A 20,100-nucleotide genomic window follows, 5' to 3' on the forward strand; every position below is an offset into this window, starting at 1 on the left:
ACTTAAGAAATTTCTTCCAAAATGCTAACTTCCACAGTAGGCGCCAAAATGCTCCCGGATCATCCAAAACCCAATCCGGGCATACGCCCAAGTCCGAAATCATCATACGAACCTGCTGGAACCTTCGGATGCTAATTCCGAGGTCATTTACTCTGAAATCAAATCTCAGTTAATTCTTTCAACTTAAAGCTTCCGAAACGAGAATTCTCTTTCCAAATCAACTCCGAACTTTCCGAAATTCAATTTCGACCACACTTACAAGTCATAATGCCTGAAATGAAGCTTCTTGTAGCCTCAAACTACTGAACGGCGTGATAGAACTCAAAACGACCTGTCGGGTCATTACACATAAAGATACACTACTACGCTCAATACGTACATGTCATTGTTTAGTCACACCGCCTAGTATTCTCTGCTCCAACCACGTGAATTGGTCTTCCAGCGTTTTTTTCTTCTTCCACCTCCTTGTGTTTTGCCTTCAACTCCGCAACTTCTTGGTTGGATTGTCGCTCTCTTTCCCACTACTTCAGACACATATTATGAAGAAAATACAACTTGTCTTTGTAGTATTCCTACTCACAGGGTTCATCATTCCATACCTCAAAATTGCAAACAGGTTCGTCAGGTTGCCTATAAAACTTCTTCATACACGCCCAGCTTCTTCCCAACAATCGTGCATCATGCATTTTTTTGCCGCACTCGCACCTTGGGACATAAAGGGGTCGTTGAGACATTTGTTAAAGCGTAAAGAGAAACCTTGGTTTTATGAAAATATTTGTTATTGGTTATTGTTAAGTGCAGAAAATAACTAGATGTGCCCATTATTTATAGGCAAGATTTTACATAAAATGTAGTATTATACCGCGCTATACATATTAAATTTTTCTGAAATGAAACAGTTTTTGCGCAGTCGGTTCAACTTTTTTCAGACGGACAAGACAACACACAAAATGTAGTATTATACCACGCTTTACATATTAAATTTTTCTAAAACAAAACAACTTTTGCGCAGTTGGTTCAGCTGTTTTTAGACCGACAAGACAACATACAAAACGTAGTATTATACCACGCTTTACATATTAAATTTTAAGAAGCATAATAAAGGATGTATTGATTTTATAGGTTTTTAATTTATTTTAAGATTGGTCTTCTTTACTAACACCAATAAGTTGAATATTTAAACTACCATATCAACATCCCAATTCAAAAGGTCATGTTAAAAAAATAAGATGTAACAAGATTGTGGAACATAATATTATTTGATAGATATTGCAACATACACAAGTATAGACACGTATTACAAAAAACAATACGAAAATAAAAGACTAGGTGTTTCCTTGATAGTTGGGTACATTTGATGAACTAGCACCAGGAGCTGGATTACCACCGCCACGCACACTAGCTGAAGGACATTTACGACGGTCGTGTCCTGTTTGCGAGCATATGCCACATTTACGCACATAAACGGTGTCACCAACATCCATTTGGTTCCTTATACACGTTCTCTTTTGCACTTGCAGCTTGCGCAAATAGTCCTTGTTACACACCATTTTAAAAGGTTCCGGCGGCCAATAATGCTCAGCACCCAATGGCTGCAACTGCCCACTATACGTGTCTATGTATGCAACAACACTGTATTGCCTATCAATATAGTTGGTTGCCCATAAACAACTTTTTGAAAGCATTTCAAGGCATTTGCGCACGGCATGTGGTAGATGGTCCATTTCCCTCATGAACACAATCTGCTGGCTTCATTCACCGTCTGTAGATTATTCCCCCCATGTCCGCGGATAGCGAACTTCAAAAATACCTCGGTCGTGATCGTACTGTAAAAATGAATTCCAATGTGCTTGCCTCCTATACTTTTCAAATCTTATCATCGGTATTGGCATAAATTGAACACTCATTTCCATCAATACTGATGCAGCTCTGTGCCTTTCAACAAACCTCTCTGCAATCTGTATGAATGTCATCCAGACCATGGCAGTGACAGGAAATCCACGTGTAGACTTCAATAAGCCGTTGAATGACTCCGACACATTTGTAGTCAGGGCTCCCCATCGTCTGCCGCCATCAGCATGCAATGTCCACATGTGAAGCTCATGTCCCATTAGCCAAGTATAGGCTCGTGGATCTAATTGCCGGATCGCTTCCATGCGCCTCGTGAATTTGCACTGCTGGTACTCAGTTGCAGCCATCCACATTAAATCATGCAAGACCTTCTCATAATATTTCTTCTAGAAATTGTCCTTCAGGTGCCTGACACAGTAACGGTGGTATGCATAGGGTTCCTGCTGTGAGCACGTGAGTTTTGCCCTATATATAAATTACTCCCATAAATTCAAACAAAATAATTTCTTTTCATTATTTGGAATTTTTGAGGATTTTGTGGCATTTTCTGATTTGTTTGTGCATTTTTATTCTTGTTTAATGTAATGGAAAATACAAAAAAAAATGTTGCATCTGCATCTAGGATCTAATTTTACATTTTAGGATTAATTGACAAATTAGTTGTTTTATAAAAATGGAAAAAATCAAAAAAAAAGTAAGTAACTTATTTTTGCACTTTTTAATTTTAATTTCGAATTTTGATATTTTTTTCCTTGAATTTGGTTTTTAATTAGTTGTGGTAATTGTTATCTAGAGTTAATTAATGTAATAGGATAATGTGATTAGTGATTAATTTAGGTTTATTTTATTTTTAAATTTAAAAGAATTTTGGAAAATAAAAAAAAAGAGAAGAAAAGAAAGGATTTTGGAAGAAATCGGATTTTTGGGCTAAAACCTAAAATTGTCCAAGCCCAAACAAATTTCCCTTTAGACCCGTCCAAATCACCCCTTATCCGGCCCAAAACACGCGTCCAGCCCGGTCCAATTTCCCCTCCTCCTCAAACGACACCGTCCAGGTTCGAATCAATCAGAACCATCGAGGTTAATCTAATCCAACGGTGTGGAAGCGGGGTGGGTTTATTATTAACTGTCCAAACCCTCAGACCCCCCCCCCCCACTCTCATCGTCTCTTTCAACCTTCCCACTCTAAACCTTAGCTAGCCGCCCCCAAATCCTCCGCCGCCGGTGGCGGCGCCACCGCAAACCGCCACCAAACATACACCAAATACCCTCCTCCATCTCCACATCCCAGATCCGCACCCCTTTTCCCTCAAATCGAACCTCAACCGTTCGAATTTCAAATCGAAACCTCAAACCCTAGCTGTCGTCCTACCAAATCAACCCCAAATGATCACCATAACCTCCTCATCCCAAATATCCAACCCTTTACCCTCGAATCAACCCCAAACTCTTCGAATCTGGAGGCCGAGTCTGACCCTTAGAAGATGCAAAGTCATATTTTAGTCAAGTCTGGTAGCATGCAAAATCACGGAGTGCAATTCTTTCAAACTTTGAGGTTTGGAATCAACGAAACTGATGTCGTTCAGTTGTTCTTGACAAAGAACAAAGGATCAGCATAAGTTTGGTTGAGTCTAATGTCCCCGTCCAGTTTCGATGGTTCGATTTGGTAAGTTCCTACGCTCTCCTTGCATTTTTCTTTCTCTTTCATTATCCTCTTACCCCCCCCCCCCTCTTTTCTTTAATTTGGTTAAAATTTGTTTAGAATTTCTGAGTTCAAGTTGTGTTCCGTCCTATGTTTTGTTTTCCTTTTCTTCTTTCTCTCCCTCTTCTTTGGTAAGTTCTGGGTTTCTTCTCTCGGGAATTCTGGGTCAGTTCTTAATTTGGGAATCCCTGTCTGTTTCTAATTGATTTATGAAAAATCGAAAGCTTAAGTAGGATCTTATTTGGGTCTGCAGACCCATACCAATTTGGTTGGGCCAATTTGGCCCACATTTGGACCTGTTCTAGTTTTTGAATGGTAATTAACCAGGGTTTGAGGGGTATTCCGGGCAATCAGCATAGGGCATCTTGCTGTAACAAAAATAGGAAGCTTCTTAGAAGCTGACCTTGGGACCTATTTGATTTCTGGAAAATTAAGCTAGGGACACTTAAGAAAAAAAACAAAATTCAAAAGGAGGCAAAGTGCAAAGAATGACACCTTTCAACAGCCCTAATGCCTTGCCTATAAAGGCATCGTTACTTGATTTTCAATTTAGATTTTGAAGAGAAAAATTCCTAAAAAAGCTGAAACGGCTGAATTCTTTTAAAAGTTCCGAAATTTCTGCATTCCATTGTGGAGAAACTATCAAAATCCTGCCTGTTTGGATTTCTGATTTCTCTTTATTAGCTAAAGTACTTAAAGTTTTCCCTAGCTACACTTCTGGTTGAGAAATGGCTTGAGTTTTTGGTATGAAGCTGGTTTTGCATTTATTATTCCCTTACTGTTCCATCGTTTGTTCTTGAGTTGATTCCACTATTTCATTGACTGAATCTGGGCTCTTTTTCTGCTGCTGCTCCGCTGATTCTACGCTGCTCTTGTTTCCTTTTTTGCTAGGTACATGTTCTTGAATCTTGTACAATGTGGTGCACAAGTTGAGGAATGAAATGGAAATGAAAATTTTGAAGCATAGCATTAAGTTTCTTGTCTCTGAAATGTTGGTCCTTTGGAAATCATCAGATGTTATAGATTAGTTTTGATTTTCCCTTCGTCATGTTTACTCTTTGATGTTTAGCCTTAAGTTTGCTTTGTAATATTGGGCAAACCATGAACTTTAGCCATTTAATGAATTTTAGTTCGTGTTAAGGGTCCTTTAAGGCTATTGTTGCAGAAGTTTCATGTCAATTTGTTATGTATTTTAGACCCTGTTTAGTTTTGGCTGAGATCTGTGTTGCTTTCTAGTATGAAATTATATTTAAGCTTGTTGGAAATAACAAGTTGTTGGTCCGCTTGTATAGAATAGGTTCTATTAGTATGAGATTTTTTTTAGGTTTAAATTCTCATGTCTTTATTTCGAGTTAATTTGAGTCTTTGAAAGTTGAAGTTGCCTGCTGCATAGTTATTAAAATTGGATCTTCAATTGCTCACCAAATGCATGTCATATAAATTGGAAGCTTAGCTAGTAATTAAAACTCAGAATTGAATGCTAGTGTAATTTCATATTTTCATATGGTTTTTTTTGTTTGACTGGTATTTAATCGATTTTGCATAAGTTTGGTTCCAAAATTGGGCTTAAAGCTGGCCCAGTTTTGGCATTAAAAAAAATCAGAACCAATTTGCATACAATCTGCTCTTGGACGTCATTTTAACCAAAAGTTGGGCTCATCTTGGGCCCAAGCTTGAAGGCCTTTGCAATCAGACTACTTAACTCAAATTCAGCTCTTCAGTTAATTGTCATGTGCGTTTGAGTGATTAGTTAAAATCCCTTTAAGTTTTCTCTTAATTAACTAGTCTTCTTAAAATGAATTGAGGTGAGCCATATCATATAACACAAATAGCTTATGGCCTTCCGAAACTTAGTTTGAGCTTCCCTCTAAAAATGGAATCGAGGTGTGTCGTGCCGAATAAAATCTTAAAATGCACGACCCTCATTTAGTTGATCTTGAATATTTGAATCCTTAGAAATTGAGGCGTGCAATTTAGCGAATTTCCATGGCCCTCGCAAAGTCGCAAATGCGTAGTTGTTTTAGGCGCGTTATTTTAATAATTTATCTTCCTAAACTCGGGTGCACATTTATGTGACCCAAATCCAAATCTCAACAACGTTAGATAAAATATGTCGAGAGTCGCGGGTGCATTTATGTGACGTGATTCGAGACCTATTTTAAACGACGTTGCAATTTTCCTTAAAAATAATTAAAGCGGTTAATAAGTTAAAATATACCATAGTCTAAAATATGTATTAAAATCAGATAATAGGCCAATTATAACAGTTGAGCGACCGTGCTAGAACCACGGAACTCGGGAATGCCTAACACCTTCTCCCGGGTTAACAAAATTCCTTACCCGAATTTCTGTGTTCGCGGACTGTTAAACAGAGTCAATCTTTTCCTCGATTCGGGATTGGAACCGGTGACTTGGGACACCATAAATCTCCCAAGTGGCGACTCTGAATCTTTTAATAATAAATCCCGTTTCGATTGTCCTTTAATTGGAAAAACTACCTTATACACCCTTTTATCGGGGTGTAGGAAAAAGGAGGTGTGACAGCTCTGGCGACTCTGCTACCCAGAATCTCTATTTCAGGGTTCAAGAATTCGAGCTTAGAATAATTGTTATTGTTTTGGATTTTTTTATTATCTGATTTTATCACATGTTTGGGCCTAATGTGCTAATTATTGCTTTTACTGCTTTGATATTATCTGAACTGTATATAAACTGCTACGAAACCCCTCTCTTCTCTCTTCCGAGGAGTGTACGTTGGTCGTGACTTCTTTTGGTTAGTGTCATATCCCAAATAGAACGAGGTTCGGACAAGTTGCAAAGCCGGATGATCTTTTGGCTACCGGTATGCAGCCCCTCCTCTGCTCGAGTTGTCCGCTCGGGTAAGCCAGGTCTAGAACAAATAAACTCAGGGTTTTAAAATTTAGTATAACAATACCTCATGCCGGATCCTTATTAGGAACGTTTGTTTGCATCATGTGCATTTTTTACTTTGGAGACTCAACACAGGGGTTGGGTCTGTCTAGGACAGGTGCACCCGAAATAAAAAGACCATCCTGATGCATCTTACTTGCTACTTGTGCATTTATTTGCTTCGGATTTGCATGCTGACCGGCTTTTGAATAAAAGGAGAGAGTTCGGAAAAGAAATAACAGTGTAGAGGGTTAAGAGAGTTAATCACCTGTTTTAAGGAAAACCAGTGTCCAAATAGCGCCAAAACTCTACCGAATTTTTGAAAGAAAAGAGGAGAAAAACGAATTGAAAAATGAAGAATGTTTGGTTTTCAAAAATAGTCCATTTTATTTGCTCGAACTACGCCAGTTTGATTCCCACTGGGTGTGAGATACGTAGGCAACCCTCATCGGGTCCAACTTCCCTTTTGCAAAAATAGCCCAAAAGAACAAAATTTTACTTTTATTTGAAAATAATTAGGGTGATGCCATTCTTGTCAAAGATAGCCGAATGTCCTTAAAAGGGCGCCGGAAGGCTGCTTTTGCAAGAACAACCGCCTGTGGTCATTTTTCAAGGTTTTCGCCGGTTAGCCAACACAGCCTTAAAATCCTCGTCTTCGAGGTACTGAAAGGTCGTACTTGCAAAACCGGATTTTATATTTAAATAAAAAAAAAGAAAAAAAGTGTCAATTTTGTCTTTGAGTCAAATGAGTCTTGATTTTTGCTTAATCACCCTAATAAATGTGCAGAATGAGCACGAGTCCAAGTTTGCCGACAACAGTCATGAACAAGATCCCTTTAGAGTTGCATATGTGGTGGGAGAATCTGGGAAAATCGGAGCAAGATAAAGTTAATCTACATTTGGAAGGTCTCACCGGGTTATTGAAAATCAGACCTAGAGGAGATATCATAAAGGCTTTGGTTACCTTTTGGGACCCAGCCCATAACGTATTTCACTTCTCGGATTTTGAACTCACTCCAACTTTGGAAGAGATAGCAGGTTATATGGGAAGTAATGAAGGGCTAAGACATAAGTATCTGACCGCTCCAAGAGCCGTTAACTCTCACAAATTCATGGATTTGTTAAAAATAAGCAAGGGAGTCCCGTACGCCGGGTTGGAGGGTGGTTTTTCCACTCTACGCTTTATATATCAGAGGTACGGGCATGTAGGAGGGTTCAACGATCCGGCAAGCAGGGTTTGTAGCAGAGGAAACCGAACAAAATGGGATGAGCATAGGCGTTTCGACTTCATGGTAGCTTTCCTAGTCCTTGTGGTGTTCCCCCGAAAAGACGGGAATATCGATTTGCGGGTGGCTGGAGTCGTCAAGGTAGTGTATAAGATATATCGAGCTCTCACAGCTTGTAAAGCTGGGGCAGATTTCTTCGAGGGATGCAATTTGCTATTACAGATGTGGATGATCGAGCACCTGTGTCATCGCCCTCAGTATATAAGTTACTGGTCCACAGAGAAAAGTTGCATTGAAGAGTTTGACACAAGGACTTCGGGGTTCAAGCTGCCAGAGGGGTTTGGAGATTGGGTATCCCGCCTTCGTTCCATTACTGCAGGACAAATAGAATGGACATTGGGTTGGCTTCCTGTTGAAGATATTGTGTATATGCCCGCCACTGGTCCTTACTTCCTCATAATGGGTCTGCGAGGTATCCAGCCTTACGCTCCTTACCGGTGATGAGACAGTTGGGAAGGTGTCAGGTGATGCACCCAGATGAATATCTTAGCGTCGGTCGAGGTTAGTTCCGACGACCAATTTCATGAAGAAACAGTTCGTTCTATTTGGAATGAATGCTAGTATTTGACGGTGAACACTCGAGTGTGTGATCTATCTAGAGGCGAAGTCTCACCCGCCTATCTTGCCTGGTATAGAAAGAAGAACACTACAAGGGCCGAACCAGAAAGACCAGCCAAAAAGCCTTACATTCAGGAATTCGTTGAGGCATCACAAGAACAGTGGGCTTGGTTGGCTAAGGAGAATGAGTATAGGGCCACAATAGCAAAATTGGAAAAGCTAGTCAGAGAGATTCAATTCGAGAGTGGCTTGCAAGTCGCGGCGGACGAAGGAGAAAAGAAAAGGCTAGCCAAAGAGAATGGGGCCCTTCAAGCCCAAATTCAGAAAATGAAAATAGCAGCAGAAAACCCCGCCCGAAGTGCCAAAGATGAAAAACTCATAAATAACCTAAGGCAGAAAGTGAATGACTACAATTTTGATTTGAACAAAGCGGAAAGTGAACTAGCCAAGGCTCGAAAATAGTTGGATAAAAATGCAGATGAACGAACACACTTGGTTAAGCAGTTGAAAGAAAAGTACGATGATGAGATCGCGGGATTAAAGAAAAGGGAAATCGCCGCAGAAAACAAAATGATCAAACAGGCGAAAGACTTCAAGGTTGAAAGAAAACATTGTTATACGGCATTGGCACAATTATAAATAGATCTGCAACAACTTCAAGAGCAAAATCAAGTGGCCGAGCAAACCTTGGGGGTCAGGGCCCAGCAGATTGGGCGTTTGTTACAAGAAAAAGGTGTCATAAGAGAGAGTCAGAAACATCACCAATTATATCATTATGAAGTGCCAAATCTGTGAGGATATGACTTGCACTACCTTCTTTGCATCAGTAATGACATTCGTTAAGCAGATCATGAATGACTTGGACCGACTTTAAAGGGATCTTGCATATAGGCCCGCGGCGAGACCGAATGATGTCCCGCGGTCACCAGGAGCATTGATGTATTCATGATTTTCCATTTGAGTCTGTATTTCCTTTTTCTTTAGAGTCTGTCAGTTGTGTTGAGTTTGTATTTTTCATTTGCTGGAGTCTGTCAAGTCCGTATTTTCTTTTGTCGAAGTATGATAGTTTATTTTGGAGTCTGTATTTCATCTTTTCATCAACGTCTGTTAGTTTCTCTTGGAGTCCGTTAGTCTTGAGTCATGGTAATCAAAGCGTGTGCTTTTCATGAAATTGAAAATCCCAAAAATTATTTTATTATTTACTTCGTACTTATCTTCCCAGAACAACGCTCGGTCTGATTCATGCGGAGTCATGATACGTAGGCAATCTCCATAGGATTTGACCATAACCAAAAGAGAAAAATAAAGAAGAAGAAGAAGAAAAAAGAGAGGAAAACAAGAGAGAGAAAAAAGAAAAAAAGAAGAAGAAAAGAAAAGAGAGAAAATAAGAGAAAGAAGCAATGGCAAAACAAGAGAGAAATGAGAGGATAAAAACAAAAGAAAAGGCCAGAATAGAAAAGGGAAGGAAGAAGTTGCAAATGGAAAATCTAGGATGATGCAAGCAGCCGATCAAATGCATGATAGAAACAGTTAATTGCTTAGATGTATTCATTCCCCAAATGGGCGATTACCGATTTGTTAAAGCCCTATCCACTAACAAAATTGTTGTTGATGTATTGAGTCCAGGAAGGTGGTTAGTTGATTGGCATTCTGGCAACTCACTCATACAACACCCGATCAAAAGACAGGCTGAATATGGCCAACCAAGAACCGGAGACAAGTATTGTTGACCCGTCAAAAGAGGTGGAGGAATTGGATGTTAATGCAATGAAGGTAGAGATGTATAAGTTAAAGCAGCAGATGGCTGAAATGTACCAAGCCTGGGCAAAAGGGCATCCACCACCGGTTTATCTCGCCAACCCTGCTTATATCCCACCATCGGCCCAACCTCCGGAGCCTCCCACTATGAACTCATCTCCAGCCTTTCCCTTATACCAACAATTTTATGGTGCCACTTCCCATACTTCTCAAGCTCCACCACCCAAACAAGTCTCATACCCTCCCCCACCAATTACACCTATTTTTGTGGCACCTCCACCTACTACATTACATCGATCTTCCAGTGAACCTCTGTTCCAAACTCATGAAAACCAGTACTATCCCCCTAAACCCACCTTCAAAGTTCCAAAACCATATTCTTGCACCCCTCATCTTGATCTCCCGGCAGAGACCGAGAAGCCACCCAAATATCCCGAGCATGAAGAGATGATCAGAAAGGTCAAAATCTTAGAACAATCATTTAGAGATATGAGGGGGTTGGGAGGTCAAGTAAGTATGGCTTATAAAGATTTATGTATGTTCCCAAATGTTCAGTTACCAGCAGGGTTAAAAATGCCCAAGTTTGATCTGTACGACGGGCATGGTGACCCAGTAGCACACTTAAGAGGATTTTGTAGCAAGATGAGAGGAGCAGGTGGAAGAGATGAGTTGCTGATGGCATATTTCAGCCAAATTTTGAGTGGATCGGCATTTGAATGGTATACCAGACAAGATCACAGTAGGTGGTACACATGGGACGATTTGGCCCAAGCCTTTTCCTGCCATTTTCAATACAACCTTGAAATTATCCCAGATCGTCTGTCATTAACAAAGATTGAGAAGAAGCCCAGTGAGAGTTTCAGGGAATATGGATTCTGGTGGAGAGAACAAGCAGCGAGGGTTGACCCTCCGATGAAAGAAAGTGAGATGGTTGATTATTTCTTGCAGGCTTTGGAACCCACTTATTTTGGTCACTTGGTGTCAGCAGTAGGCAAATCCTTTAATGAAGTTGTAAAAATGGGAGGCATGGTTGAGGAGGGACTCAAGTCCAACAAGATCATGAGTTATTCAGCAATCAAAGCGACCACCTAGGCCATTCAAAATGGTACTAGGGGTGTACTCGGGAAGAAGAAGAAAGAGGATGTTGCTACAATTGAGTCGGGAGCTTGGGTTGGATCTAGGAACATTCCACGTTACTACAACCCGCCTCGACCCTACCACTAAACTTACCCCCACACTCCATATAGTCCACCACAACACTATTACCCACCGCCTGATCCCCATTCTTTCGTCCATTGCGCATAAACCTATACCCAACCTCCCGCTCACGCACAATGGCATGCGCCAGCTCCACAAAGTCCATACTTATCTCCACAAAATGCACATCCACCCCCGAGAGCCTACATAAATCCCCCTGGAATAGGTTTCCGTCCAAATCAAGCCTTTAAGAATGAGAGGTTGCAGAAACTGAAGACCTTCACTCTTTTGGGAGAATCATATGCTACTTTATTCCATCGACAGAGACAGTTGGGTATGTTGAATCCGATCGAGGCTAAACTACCAAATACCCCTCCCAAAAATCTTTACCGCTTGGTGAGCTGTGAGTATTGTTCAGGGACCCCGGGTCACGATACAGAGAAATGCTGGAAGTTGAAAACAGCTATTCAAGAGCTCATTGGTACTAATCGGATTGAGGTCCAAGCCCCGGAAGCACCCAACATCAACCAGAACCCGTTGCCGGCCCATCATGAGACAAATATGATTGAGATAGTGCATAAGGGAGGGGAGCCTAAGAAGCCTTCGCAAACCATCATAATTATTCAGGATAATGAAGCCAAGCCGTTTGAAAAGTCAACAAGTGAGAAGTCTGAGATCAAGTTGAACTGGGCAAATAATGAACTATCTGTGGAGGTCAAAAAGGGGTCCTCAAGTGATGTGGCAGGAAAACATGAAAGAGAAAAAGTGGTTATGCTAGGAGTGACGAACAAGCCTGTGGTAATTGTGAAGGGCGCCCGCACAGATCCTATCATTATCAAACCGGTAACTCAATTACCCATAGTCAACAGCAAGGCAGTCCCATGGAATTATGAACGAGTGATAGTGACTTACAAGGGGAAAGAGGTTAAAGAAGAAGTGTGTGAGACCCATGGTTTGACCCAATCGGGGAGATGCTTTGCCCCCGAAGAGTTCAGAAAAGCTAAGACCTCAAAAGATAACCCAGTGTTGGTAAAGAAAGCTGTAATCGAGGAAGAAGCAGAAGAGTTTCTGAAAAAGATGAAAGTACATGACTATTCCATTGTGGAGCAGTTAAGGAAGACACTGGCTCAAATCTCGCTCTTATCATTTTTGATCCATTCGGACGAGCACCGGCGGGCCTTGATGAAGATCTTGAACGAAGCCCATGTTCCTGACAAAATCTCGGTAAACCACGTGGAAAAGATAGCTAACAAGATATTTGAGGTAAACAGAGTCACTTTTTCTCATGATGAGTTGCCCATGGAGGGTACCGAGCACAATAGAGCCCTCTATCTGACGGTGAAATGTGAAGATTTTGTGGTTACTTGAGTACTGGTTGACAACAGTTCCAGTGCAAATATTTGCCCTCTTTCTACTCTGAACAAGTTGAAGGTGGATGGTGAAAGAATTCACAAGAATAGTATCTACGTTCGGGGATTCGACGGGGGAGGGAAAGATTCGGTCGGGGATATAGTGCTCGAGCTTACAATAGGGCTAGTTGAATTTACTATGGAATTACAGGTGCTCGATGTGGCTGTTTCTTACAATCTGTTGTTAGGTTGACCCTGGATTCATGCTGCCAAAGCGGTCCCGTCCACTCTGCATCAAACGGTTAAGTTTGAATGGGATAGACAAGAAATTGTTGTGCATGACGAAGACAATTTGTGTGTTCCCGGTGATGCCATTATTCCCTTCATAGAGTTTGAAGACGGCAAGGGGCCGTGGGTTTATCAGGTTTTTGACACGGTATCGGTAGGGAAAATTCCTGAAGGGAAGTGTGTGCCGACTCAAAGGGTAGCTGTTGCATCAGTCATGGTAGCCGTTGAAATGTTGAAATATGGTTTTGTACCGGGCAAAGGTTTGGGCGCATCTCTACAAGGTATCATAAAGCCTGTTTCTCTTCCTAAAAACTTGGATACATTTGGTCTGGGGTTCAAGCCCACAGTCGCAGACGTGAGAAGAGCTAGAAAAATGAAATAGAGAGCATGGGCCCTTCTAAAGCCAGTCCCGCGTCTATCCCGATCATAGCGCCCAGTGACGTCGGTTCCCATTTCAGTGGTTGATGTGGATGGAGATTTTATGGAAAGGTTCGAGAGTATATTCGCCGATGTGAACGTGTTGGAAGTTGTAGAGGGTTCTAGCAAGGCGGATGTGCAATTTGTTGGGCCCGATGCAAAGATTAACAATTGGGAAGCTACTCCTCTCCCCACCAGGAGGGAGTTTTGGTAGTTTTCTTTGATTTTCTTTCAATTTACCTGGATTATTCCAGGGTTGTAATTCAAATTCTATGTTCCATCCGTTTGGATGTATAAACCCCATTGTCTTTAATTTCAATGAAATGCAATTTCTCTTTTCCTTTCTTCCTGATAGTTTTATTTTTGTTTTCCTTTTTTCCTTGTACAGTTCTTTTTATGCTGGCCTCAATGATATGCCATGCATCCGGAATCTTCGGTCCAGTCTTAAAAGCCAATCTAGTTCTTAAATAGTAATTCAAGAAATAGAATGTGATGTTGAATCGGAGTATGACGAGGATGAAGCCTTTGAAGAGATTAGTAAAGAATTAAGCAATTTTGAAGAAAAACCCAAACCTAACCTGAGTGATACAGAAGCAATCAATATAGGGGACCAAGATAATGTCCGGGAAACTAAAATAAGTGTCCATCTTGAACCACAACTCAGAGAGGAGATAATTAAAACATTGTTTGAGTATAAAGATGTTTTTGAATGGTCCTATGACGACATGCCAGGTCTAAGCACTAGCTTGGTGGTACAAAAATTGCTCACTAATCCAGCATTCCCCCTATCAAGCAAAAGCTGAGGAAATTTAAAACTGATATGAGTGTGAAAATTAAGGAAGAGGTCACCAAACAGTTTGAGGCCAAGGTCATTCGGGTCACTCGGTATCCCACTTAGTTAGCCAATGTAGTGTCTGTGCCGAAGAAGGATGGCAAGACCAGGGTGTTACACCCCATATTTTCGTACATGAAAATACGCCATAAATAAATTAATGAGATCCCGAAGTGAGGTGTCACGTCCCGCAGTATTGCATTACGGTGATGTCACGTTTTGCAGTGTTAAGTTACGATGATGTTGCACCCTAAAGTATTGTACGTTAAAATTTTATTTTCAGTTAACCGATGTAAGACTCGGGGATGAGATCATCTTGACGTTAACGTACTTGCGCTATTTATAGCAAGCAATAAATAAGTGTTATGAAGAATAAGGGGGTACACGGATTAAAGAAAACAAGTTTCGTTGAAAGTGGTCAATTTGGAATAAAATAAGGGTCGAGCAATAATACACGATAATTATGAAATACTACCATGTAAGGTACCACATGACCATGATAGTAAAGTATATAAAGTGTATTAAAAGTGAGTAGTATTTTAACTAATTTGAGATAATTGGTTAATTATTCATTTAAGTGGGTAAGTGTAGGAATTGTCTTGTCCACGTGGGACCATGACAACTAAACTAAACTATGACTAATATGTGTGCTACGTTGGTGTCATACTTTGGGAGCAAGAAGTATTGCTAAGCATTAATTATAAATGGGGCCTACCAACCAAGACACTTAAAGAATGCATTTTGAAACTAGAGAAATCATTTTTGAAACTCAAGCCTTTGGATTTAGGCTTGCTAAGAACGGTGGAACTCACCATTTTTCAAAGACTTCTTTATCTTAGAACTTTTTCATGCGAGATATCATATGACCACGGTAGTGTAATATATAAAGTATATATGAAGTATTTTAAAAATAAATAAAATTTTAAGTAATTTGTGATAATTCTTGAATTATGCGGGTAATAGATTAATTACCGGGTAACGAAACATTACCCGGTTAACTAATAAGTGGATAAACTTAACAAAAAAATCACCTCTCAAGGAGGTACGTGGCAGCCCCCTCTCTTTATCAAAGTGATTCATCAATCACCTTTAACAGGTGTCAAAAGCACAATTTGAAAGTCTTATCAAGACTTTATGGTTACCTTTATCAAATCAAAATGAGACAAAAGAAAGCATTTCACTTAAAAGATCAAAGGCCATCATTCTGCCAACTAACGTGAATAGCAGAAGCAATACTTGGCATTTAAGCCAAGAGGCATTTCTAGTTCATCCAAAGTTCCCTAGGTTAATCAAAAAAAATTCTGCCGTGGATTTTAAAATCCAAGAACTTGGAACAGAGTTGTTTCGTCCAAATTATTTAGCCAAGATTCGATTGGAAATTCAAAGAACAACAACAATATTGTTCAAATAAATTCCAGGAACAGGTATGTTAAGGCTATCCCTTCTTTCTTTTGGCATGATCCATACAATATGAACGAAACGTGAAAATGCACAAATTCCATAAGTGACTCTACTCATAGAAGTAATAGAAATATCTATGTTCTTTAATTTCCATGTGTCATAATATTTTATCATCTGTTCATGGGTCTTAGAAAAATACGAAAGTTGAAAAGAGTTTACTTTATGATATTACTCAGAGGCAAAATGGTCTTATGATATTCCGAATAATTTTATTGACGTACTTTTTATGCACTGCATTCCTGTGCACTGACCCATGACTAGATGGCGTTATATACGCGTATATATGTAAATATATGTATACGGGATATGGGAAAAGGTTATGGCGTTATATACGCACCACCACCTGATCAGCTGGTATATGATGATGATGTTGCCCACAGTGGCTGAAATACGATTCAAACGGCGTTATATACGCATATATGGGTATGTATTCAAATGGAGTTATATACGCATATGTATGTATGTATTCAAACGGCATTATATACGCGTATATATGTATGTATATATATGTATATGGGATATGGGAATGGTTATGGCATTATATACGCACCACAACCTGATCAGCTGGTATACGATTATGACTTTGCTCACAGTGGCCGATATGATATGATGGGATGCCCTCAGAGGCTGATGATGTTATGGAACATATACAAATGCACGATATGACATTCATACACATATGCATGACGCTGAAAGTAATTTATGATTTACAAAGTTATTCAGGCTTACGGGTTGAGTCATGTACTCCATATGTCTTCCATGTCTCCTATGTATTTATTTATGTGCCTTACATACTCAGTACATTATTCGTACTGATGTCCCTTTTGCCTGGGGACGCTGCGTTTCATGCCCGCAGGTCCTGATAGACAGGTCGAGAGCCCTCCAAGTAGGCTATCAGCTCAGTGAAAGATGGTGGTGCGCTCCATTTGCTTCGGAGTTGCGTATTTGGTTAGTATGATTTAGATGTGTATTGTTTGGTATGGCGGGACTCTGTCCCGACCTATATGACGTTTATGTATTCTTATAGGCTTGTAGACATATGTCGTGTACGTGAAAGATTGTACGGCCTTTCGGCCTATGTTTTGAGTTTATAAATGATGATGTTGGCCTATTAAGCCCGTATGTCACGTGTATATGATGATGTAATAAGAAAGATACGTTACATTGGTACTCGGTTGAGTAAGGTACCGGGTGCCCGTCGCGGCCCATCGGTTTGGGTCATGACACAAGGTGTGTGTTGATTATCGAGATCTCAACAAGGCGAGTCCCAAAGATAATTTCCCATTACCGAACATCCATATATTGATCGATAATTGTGCCAAACATGATGTTGGTTCTTTTGTGGATTGTAATGCGGGCTACCACCAGATCTTAATGGATGAGGAGGACACGGAAAAGACAACATTCATCATGCCCTGGAGAATGTAATGTTATCGGGTCATGCCATTTGGTTTGAAAAATGTTGGGGCAACCTACATGAGGGCAATGACGACCATATTATATGACATGATACACATGGAGATCGAGGTTTATGTGGATGATGTGATTGTAAAGTCTAGAAAGCAGTCTGACCATGTCAGAGATCTGAGAAAGTTCTTCCAAAGGCTTCGCAGGTATAATCTCAAGCTCAATCCTGCAAAATGCGCGTTCGTTGTTCCGTTTGGAAAGTTGTTGGGATTCATAGTCAGCCGACGAGGTATTGAATTAGACCCGTCAAAAATCAAAGCCATCCAGGAATTGCCACCTCCGAAGAACAAGACTGAGGTGATGAGTCTGTTGGGAAGATTGAATTACATCAGCCGGTTTATTGCTCAGCTCACGACAACTTGTGAGCCTATCTTCAAATTGTTAAAGAAAGATTCTGCAGTCAAGTGGACAGATGAATGTCACGAAGCATTTGATAAGATAAAGGGGTACTTGTCAAACCCACCTGTGTTGGTCCCGCCAGAACCAGGGAGACCTTTGATTCTGTATTTGACAGTCTTGGACAATTCATTTGGATGCGTGTTGGGATAGCATGACATCACTGGCAAGAAGGAGCAGGCCATATATTATCTCAGCAAGAAGTTCACATCTTATGAGGTTAAGTACACTCAGCTTGAGAGGACGTGTTACGCCCTAACTTGGGTAGCCTAGAAGCTGAAACATTATTTGTCCTCTTATACTACTTACCTCATCTCTCGCTTGGATCCGTTGAAGTATATCTGTCACACCTCCTTTTTCCGCTCCCGCGAGGGGCGTAGGAGTTTTTCCAATTAAAGGACAATCGAAACGGGATTGGTTTGTTTATTTCAGAGTCGCCACTTGGGATATTTAGGGTGTCCCGTGTCACCAATTTTAATCCCGAATCGAGGAAAAGAATAACTCCATATTACAGTCTACGCACCAGAAATCCGGATAAGGAATTCTGTTAACCCGGGAGAAGGTGTTAGGCATTCCCGAATTCCGTGGTTCTAGCACGGTCGCTCAACTGTCATATTTGGCTTGATTATCTGATTTAATATATGTTGAACCTATGTGCAAAATTTTAACTTTTAACCGCTTTTATCATTTACTGTTATTTTTATCAAGAATTGCAACATCGTGGAAACGCATCTCGAACCACGTCACAATCAATGTACCCGTGATTAGAGCCACATTTCAACTCTGTTGAGATTGGGATTTGGGTCACATAAATGTGCACCCGAGTTTAAGAAGGTAAGATTTATTAAGGCGCGTCCTAAAGAGACTAACGTATTGTTATTTTAGGAAGAGGCCGTGAAGGTTCACTAAACGGTCAAATCCAAAGTCTAGTCAATAGTTATGTATTTGTTGAGGGCCCCGCAATTTTGTATTTTATTTGGCGAGGCTCGTCTCATTCTTATTTTTAAGGATAAACCTACAGGGACTACATTTCTTCCATTAAGTTTGTCTCTAAAAATAAAAGAAAATTTCTCAATTAATTACATGCTGAAAAACGTAACTTATTAGTTATTAGGTTTCGGCTAATGCGAATGGAAAATTGCGATCGAGTTTGTACAAAGAAAAACTGCTTTCATTCTAGATTCTATTATTCAATAATAGTAGATCATGAGATTGACATACCATAATATCAAAACAAATTAACCAGTATTTGATTAATTCAACTAACATTATTAGATGAAGAAGTTATACATATACAACCCCATTACTTATTAATCAATCAACTACATTTTTATACAAAGAAAGGAAAATTATATTCAAACACAAATCTAAACAGGAGAAATTCAACAGGAACAAAGCCTGATTAATATTTCATTTCGCTTCAAACCGAGAGTGTACAAATGTGTACCTGGAAATGGCAGTACAAGAACAAAAGAAGGAGAAGTCAGCAGCAATAATAACACAGCAACAGCAGGTTCAGCAACACCGCAAACCAGTAACAACCAGTAGAATAACCCAGCAACGGATTGAAAAATCAGCAATACCAAAGTGCAATCGCAGTCAAAGCAGAAGAGAGACGGATACCAGATGCAGTAGTTTACTGATTTTGAATAACACTCGAGAAAAGACAAACAGAATTTATTCAAGTAGAAGTTCAAGTTGTCTTTCTCTTTTTCAGTCTAAAAGCTCTCTCAAGTGTAAAAATCTGTCAGCTCTCAAGTGTAAAAAGTCTGTCAAGTGTTCCAGCCCTAAAAATCCTCTCTCAAATCTTGGTCCGTCCCCTTTTATGTCAAGAATGACTCTATATATAGCAAGACCTTTGTCTTGAATTCCCAACCCGAAATTATTCCTCCAAGAGCATGCTTTGTCCCCACTACTTAATGTTTTCTTTATTTTAAACCTTGTCCCCCATGCCTACATTAAATAAATACATCAACCCCAACCCATTATAATTTGTCCCCCATGCTTAACATAAACAAATGCAATATTCCCCTCCACTACATTATGTTTTGTCCCCCATTATGTTAAACAATTATATAAAACCTCACCCCATTATATTTTGGCCCACATGCTTAACATAAAGAATTACAATAATGTTCAATTCCCAAATTACCCCTCCGACCTTATTGCAATTAGCATTTTACCCCTGAACGTACTGCAATTTACCTAACTACCCCCATCAGCTCTAAACAATCAATTAATCATAACTCAACCAAAATATAGCCAAGATGACCAATTTCTCAACAATCTTCAACAACAAATCATATAAACACGATGAACAACACAACTCCAAATTAATGGAAATAAATTAACCATATCGGGAACCAATCCTGGTTAACTTAGACCAAAAATGGATGAGCTAGGAAACAACAATATTAACAACACAAATACATGATTCAAACTAAATCAACAAATCAAAAAACAAAACAAACTCAAATTAAATTACTGGATGAACTTCAAACAATGAATAAACATGCGTTAAAATCTATTTTAAACAACAAACATGACGGATTAAATGATTTAACAACATTAATAATTTCTGGAAAATACACAACAACATGAAACAAATTGAAGAAATAATCAATTAAA

This window comes from Nicotiana tabacum, chromosome 1 (genome assembly GCF_000715075.1).
Source record: "Nicotiana tabacum cultivar K326 chromosome 1, ASM71507v2, whole genome shotgun sequence".
In the NCBI taxonomy this organism is placed as follows: Eukaryota; Viridiplantae; Streptophyta; class Magnoliopsida; order Solanales; family Solanaceae; genus Nicotiana; species Nicotiana tabacum.